Source organism: Prionailurus bengalensis, chromosome B2 (assembly GCF_016509475.1).
Source record: "Prionailurus bengalensis isolate Pbe53 chromosome B2, Fcat_Pben_1.1_paternal_pri, whole genome shotgun sequence".
NCBI lineage: Eukaryota > Metazoa > Chordata > Mammalia > Carnivora > Felidae > Prionailurus > Prionailurus bengalensis.
This window is the reverse complement of record NC_057349.1, coordinates 122,134,417-122,142,074: the sequence shown is the minus strand read 5'-3', so window position 1 is coordinate 122,142,074 and position 7,658 is coordinate 122,134,417.

The following is a 7,658-nucleotide window of genomic DNA, read 5'->3' as shown; positions in this document are numbered from 1 at the left end:
AGCAAACCCAAAGGAAAGTCAGTGACTTCCAAAGTTGACAGCAAAATAAGAAACGGTTGGTATTCAAAAGACCAAGCAGCTGAGGACAGCAAAGACCTCCATGACCTGTCCCCTGCTGCCTCATCCCGTTTTGTGATCCACATGGATGTCCTCTGTTCACATGACGGCAAGACCCCAGTACTTCCCACAGAGCACGATTGCTGTTTCAAGCCCCTGGGTTGTGCTGTCAACCTGAAAACACTCTTCCACACCATGGCTTTGCTAAATATTGCCCTTCCGGTTTCATCTCAAATGTATGCACTAAGATCCCTTTCCCAATTACTAACAGTGGGTTAGTGACCTCCTCACTGTGCTCTCATAGCGTCCTAAAAATAATGTCTACCAAGACACTTAACAGCCAACATCGAAACTGACAGTCTATCAATCAAGGTATTACTTAACATTAATATGTAATCTATTGGTCAATGTATTCTCTCCTATTTCTTGTGTGACTGAGATAATTCTTACAAATCTGTGCTTACGCTCAATATCACAGGATGTCCCCAAGTGGAATATAATCTTTGTAATAATTCTAAATACCCAGCGGGGATAGGGAATTTATGGAAGGAATCTACGAAAATGTCATTAGTCTTTCTGTAATACCTTTCTGTGGTCATAGCAGCGTTTCATCTTTTCTCCTTCTCTCTTTGCTTTCTCACACTCTCCCCTTTTCTTCTTCCCTGCCTAACATCAGCCAGTAGCATTCACTGAATTCAACATTAAACATTAAAACCATGACTGATCACAGCTAAGTCTGCCTCCAAAGCCAGGGAATCCAAGATGGAGGACCTGTCCAGAAGGTGAGTTCTACTCAAGCCACATGTGCATTCTGAGCAACATATGTGTTTTACATAAAAACACAATCTTAAAATGTGGATGGGACCCCTCCCTTTTTTTGTCTTTAATTTTTCTTACTGAGGCAAAGTATACAGAAGATTAAAACTGGTTTGCATAATATTTTGCATTCCCATTCATCTGAGGGGGAAAAAAACTTCAAAAGTCTTCTCAAATTTGTGTATCTGAACCTGTTGCCTGTGAATCCAATGCCTCGATCACTCTTTTCTTAAAATTTCAGTAGTTTTCTGAGAGAAATGATTCCTAGACTCATAGACCAAAGTCCACACTATGATTGTTGCTGAGTCTGAGCAACTCCTCGTAAGAACGCATGGCTTCATGTTATCTATTTTCATGCCTATAAGTGAATCCAGTCATTTTCATCACCCGTGTTTTTATCATCTAAAAAAAAAAATCCTGAAAGCTTCACAAAGTCTTTGTTCAACAAGTAAGCCCAGTATCCAGCCCGGCAGTGTTTACCTAAAAAGTCTCAGGAGCTGCATGGAGACCCTGAGGCACAGGTGCACAAGTCAAACGCAGACCTGGCTGACTGGGGCAGGGGGCTGGGGCGCCACATCCTTTGGCATGGGTCCAGCTAAGGCAGGTCTGCTTATGGTCATGACACTGTGCACTCAGATTTCTAGGTGACTGATGTTAAAGATGCTGTTGAACACCTTTAACTTTTAGTCTTGATGTGCTTTTAACTTTTGATCTTCTAATTCTCCTTAGGATTAGTGTAACTGCTCCTGAGTATAAACAAGAGTCTGGTCAACTTCTTGAGAATGTGGGCCATTGTGGGTAACCTCGCTGTGACACTCGCTCTGTCTACACAGCCAGGGAAATGTGATTTTGACATTTATCCTATTAGATAAATTACTCATCAACACTACTGGATTATTTCACTGAAAAATTTAACCATTTTAGTAGGCTGTAGCCACTAATTTCACAAAATAATTGTCATTATTCCTATTCACTCTGTCCTATGCACAGTCATAATTTAGCAGGAAAAGGAAAAGTTTATTATAATTATTCATTATTACAGACTAATTTTAACTATAGTTAGCATTTGTTGAGCACAGGCTAGGCACAGGATTCCTTGTATGTATTATCTCAATTCAAAAAAATAAAAGGTAGATATTATTACTCCCATTTAAAACAGAACAAAAACCCTACAGCTCAGAAAGGTAAAGCTGTGTATCTCAGATCACACAGCTTGTAAACTAGGGTATAAGGATTAGATAAGAACGTTAAACATTTAATAATTTCCAAATTTCTAATGCCTTTTGCAGAACAATCTTCAACAAAATGGGTTGGTCAAAAAGAGTCTCGGTGTTGCATATTGCCCTGGAAATACTCACGTCAACTTTTAGCATTTAAATAAAATGCTGTATTTCCAAATTCCATATGCTACAGACATTATCCTAGTCCAAAAGGAATGACTGATAAAAGACTACCACCAATACATTTCACACCCTTGTGGGAATTGTGTCTTTTGGTGAAGAAGAGGTTTGTGTATGATCTCCCTTCTCGATGCGTCCCCTCTCCAGTCTCCCTTCACTATCCTAGGGAGCCACGGATGGCCCATTCCGTTCTCATGGTCCCTGGGACGTCTCTCTCACACAGCACTCTCACTGTACGTGTGAACTTGCTGTCTGAGTGTAGCATGAACTATCTTTTCATCAGTGATTCCAGAGTTTTACCTCAGGGCCAGGCACATAGTAGACACATTCAGTACTGAGCAAGGCAGATCACAGGTCCAAAGTCTTATTTTCTATACATCGGTAATTTGAGGACAAATTGTAGGTAGGGATATTACCATATCATAGAAAATCTGCAGCACTGTCACACCATTACAAATTCCTGTGGATTTTTCTATTTCCTTTAGCAAATTTATTTATTCTCCCTTTCCTCCTCTCTACTCCCCTCTCTCTACCTCCCCCTTCTTTCTCTCTCTCCCTCTTTCTCCCTCTCTCTCTTTTTCTCTCCACCCCTCCCCCCCAGGACGCAGCTCACAGCAATGTCTTTTTAAACTCTTACATTCTCTTTATTTACAGTCAAAATTGTTTGCAATACTCCACACCTTCTGGCTTCCAGCTGGTACTTGTATTCAGGTGCAAACAAAAGCAAGACAAACACATATTGCATCTGTACCTTGAACCAGCCTCCATTCCAGGTGGTTGAAAGGACTCCCCGGGGCACCTGAAAATTCAGGTGGGGTGTCAGCAGTGTTTCAAGTCCAGCCCGCCTGTAATTCCCCTTTCGTCTTTGCTGCGGGGCAGTAAAGAGCTAGGTGCCCAGAACTGATCGCTCGGGTTCTGTCAGGTGTGCAGCGACGAGGGGCAGGCTGATTTCCCGAAATACGTTCAGCCTTGGCTTCACCGAGGTCACAGCCAGAGGACTTCATGTGTCTAACACCGGTTCCCAAAGGGTAGTTTCCTTCGGGACTGAAAGGGAAAATCCAACCTCCTATGGCTTTTCTCGTGAACTGTGCCATGGACAATCCATGGGGCCAGCCCTTTGGGAACCAGGGCACTCATCCACTCTCGGCCAGGTTGGGGGTGCCTGCTCGTTGGGTTCCGATTCTCCCTGCCACTCGCTGCTCGTGGTTAGTTACCGTGTAGCCCCCATGGATCTCAGGGTGCGTCCACACTTCCATTACAACTTTCTGACCATGGGTTCGTAACGTTAGCACCAATAATCACCTGGCAGGAAGAAAAAGATGCGGATGGCACAGTTAACAAGAAGGTAACGTGTGCAAGTAGTTATGTATTAGCTAATTATTTTGTGACTAGGAGAACCAGACACACCGTGGCAACACTTTTTCTAACCCCACAGCTTTAAAAGTTTCCTAAGTGGAAAATGGATGTGAATCAGCAAGGAGGGTCAGTGAACTACCTACAACGTGAAGTGGGCTTAAAAAAGAAAGCTGTCCACTTTGGGTGTTTTAGTTGAGTTCCTTTCTGCCAAGAGATGAAGAAACTCCATAACACCTTACACAACACTTCCCGTTTTCTTAATTCTTCTAAAATTCTTTTATTTAAAGTTCAGTTTTAAAAATTGGCAAATCAAATAAGAAGGAAGTCCGTTTCCTTATGGCACAGCTTAATAAGAGACCCAGGATAAAGACTCGGGCTCTTCATTCCCAGCACGATGGGGGGGAAAACTTTACAAGATTTATGCAAAACTTCAAAGGAAGCCCCTCCCTACACACCCCTCCCCTTTGCGTGGGTGTTTCCTTCATCCCACTACCACCAGTGTTGGTTTTTATGTGAGCATAATTGTGCTTTTGTCTCAGAGTTGGCTCACCTCACCACACTCCAGCCTGAGATCCCCTGGCCCAAAGCCCAGGGTGGGGCTTTGCCCTCAGAACTGTAAATAATGGTAATTACCTTTACAAACTTAAAAAAAAAAAAAAAAATCATTTTCCCAAGGCCAAGAATATCCAAAGTCTAGAGCATTCTATATAACCCCTGGTTCGAAAATCTGTTAGAATGAGTATGGTGATTAAAGAGTATCTCCCTCATGGAGAGACCAAAACCACAAGAAAATCCTGGGCGCTCAGCTGCCCCATGGGTCGATCCGGGCCTGTGAGTTTTCTGCTTCCACTCTCGTGGTGACATAAGTCCAAATACAAGGGGTAAATATTGAAGCAGAATTTAGGATTTGTTCTCACCACTCCCACAGAAGATTTTGTGAATTGGGCTGAAGGAAAAACATATTCCAGACGCCTGCTAGAAACTCCCAGGGAGAAGAGTTTTGCCGCCGAACTCCAGACCGTGTTATTTCTGAGACATTACTTCCTACAGTATCTCTGTCTGGTTGACAGCACCTATTGTTCTGATTAAGTTGACATACATCCAAGCTTTTGCCTCATTAGATTATCACCATGGTGCTGAGGCTGTAATTTCTGCATAATCTTGGTATTTTATTTCATGCACAATCACTAGCAGCTGCTATCCATGTTTAAGATCAAAACAATTATTGGAAATTCAGAATTTTACAATTCAATAGCTTTTGGCCACATGGCCATACCAAGACTCATACAAAAGTTTTGATATATGAATGAGGGAGATTGGTTTCCAGGCCACAGAGTTCCTTTGATTATTTTACTTCCAGATTAACTGGTTTGAGTGTGGAGACCTGAACATCTGGACAGATGCCCTGAACCTAGCATGGACTCATTTCCAAGCCCATGTCGAGGCCAAAGACCCAGACTAGGAAGCCTCTTGGGCATGTGTGACAGCTGGAAATTTGCTAAAACTCTTGAAGTGTCAGAGTTATCTGCATGTCATTTTTTCCATTCAGAAGTTAAACCATCGCTCCATGGCTGTGAGGGTTAAGGAGGTCATGCTCTGTGCTCATACTATGGTGCATTCCGGGCATTTAAATTATTTAAAAATGTTCATCTGTGACGTCTCTGGTGCTGAGAGGAACTGATTTATAATACACCTACCAGAACGTGAAGCCCTCTGACCCACAATACTGTCTCTTCATTAACATCCTTGGCTCAGGACTCTGCTCCGGGGTGGGAGTTCAGGAGAACTTGTAATCAGCAGTAACAAACTTTTCTTCTCACTAGGAGGGTTCACGATTTAGGAGATAATTCCTCCGTTGCACTTGGCCTTGTTCCAAATGTTCAACTCTTGTGGAGGTTCTGAGAGCTATTCATGCCACCCTCACAATGTTTGTTCATGCGTTTGTTAAAAATTGCCCTCGTCCCTCTGTGATCCCTCAGTTCATCCCCCACGAAAGCTCCGAAGACTGCCATTATGCAGATGACCTATCTGTCTGGACTCTACACAAATTCAGCTCCTCCAAGGGGACTCCCCAAATGGCTAACGTCCTTGTGCACAACTATGAAAAGTAACCCCATGTGAGATGCGGTGGGAGTTGTCATGGGGGAAAGAAACAAACCAGCTCAACACCAGCGAGGCAAGGCTGTCCCGTTCGCCATCTTGGGAAGTTTGAAAACTAGGCTGCATGCCCGTGTCTCCTCTCTGCCGCTTACCCTCTAAGACAGCTCGTTTGATGGTGAAGGAAAAAAGTTGAGGGCAAACAGGAATTGGTTCTCTAGGTCAGGCACAAGACATAGGACACACCTAGAGAATCCGGCGCATGACATCACTCCCATTCCGGAAAAGCATCCACCTCTATCTGGGTGTCTGTCAGCACAAAAGGAGTACCTCAGCCCTGGCAACAAAGCTGGAGAGGCCTAGCGATAGTTTTCCGAAACTTTTGTCTAAAAGTGTTTAGTTCCTTCTTTCCCTGAAGGGAACACTGGTTTGAAGTAACGTTGCCATCCATTTCGGTTGGATTTCTTTCGAATGGACGGCGGGGTAGGAGTTATTTTCTAAACCACGGTCCTTGACTCTGGTTCATGTAGGAGAAAAAAGGGTTAAGTCCTCTGAGTAAAACATTGTCAATCACTAGTGACTGCCACCGAGATGAAAAACAAGCTGCACCTGTACATGGGCAATTTAAGAGATTCTGGTCAGCTATTTTTCTCTGGTGCTTTGTTCTGCCAGCTGCCTCTGTGCTTTGGATGCAGGTGGAAGCATGGACTTTGCTATCTATAAAAAAATTTAATGGTGAAGATCAACTTCCGCTTCGCCTCCCCAGGGATCAAAGTTTTGGGGCTTTTTTTTTTTTCCTCCCTTGCCCTGAAAGACTAGTCGAGCAAAGCGCAGCTCAGACAATGGGTATGTTGTCGAGATGCCCATTCTCCCCCAGAAAAGTAGCAGGAGATCTCTTCGTGGGTTAGGACTTCTCTTCCCAGTGTGAAGGAAATAACAGAAACTGGGAGATGCATGCCTCCACAGGGTGAGGTCAAGCATCTGTTGAAAGGAGGGCTAGAGTTGACAGACAGCTGGGGAACCTCATTATTGCCACTGCATTTCCCGCCAGCCGCCATCAGGAGCCTGATGGGGAGCCGGTGGAGACGCCGTGGAAGTGACAGGCTCTGTGCCTGGGGGCGGGAAGGATGCTCCGACATACATGCGGCCTAATCTCTGTGGAAGCAGGGTGTCCAAATCTAATATCCTGTCAGATTACTTGCTGTCACACAATCAATGGCAAATAACATGTGTCGGTAGAAAAGCTTAAAAATCACACACTCTGGATGAGCTACTGCAAGAAACTCAGTGGCTTGTCTCACCAATGACGTTATCAAAGTTTTTGTATTCAGCATTTATTGCGTACCAGGTGCCAGGCACAGAATTAGTTATTGGACAGTGGTTCTTATGGGCTGAACTGTGTCTCCCCAAAATTCATGTGTTTAATTCCTAATCCCTAATACATTGGAATGTGACTGTATTTGGAGATAGGACCTTCAAAGAGGTAATGCAATTAAAATGAGGCTATTCGGGTGAGTGCTCATCCAGTCTGACTAGTGTCTTCATAAGAAGAAGAAATCTGAACTCACAAAGAAGCACCAAGGTCCATGCACGGAGGAAAGACCAACGGGGCCACAGCAAGAAGGCAGCTGTCTATATGCCAAGGAGAAAGGCCTCAGAAGAAACCAAATCTGAATATCCCGTCTCCAGAACTGTGAGAAAATAAATACCTGTTGTTTAAGCCACCGCTGTCCCCATCAGTGGTGTTTTGTTATGGCAGCCTGAGTCGGCCATGACAGCAGCGAACAAGACAGGCTTCCAACCTGTTGAAGAACGCACAGTCTCATGCCCACATAAGCAAAGGAAAAAGGGAGGTGACTACAGGCACTTTTAAACATTGCCTAGATAGCCAGGGTCAGTAAAAGGACCAGGACTAGGAATTCCAGCTAATAT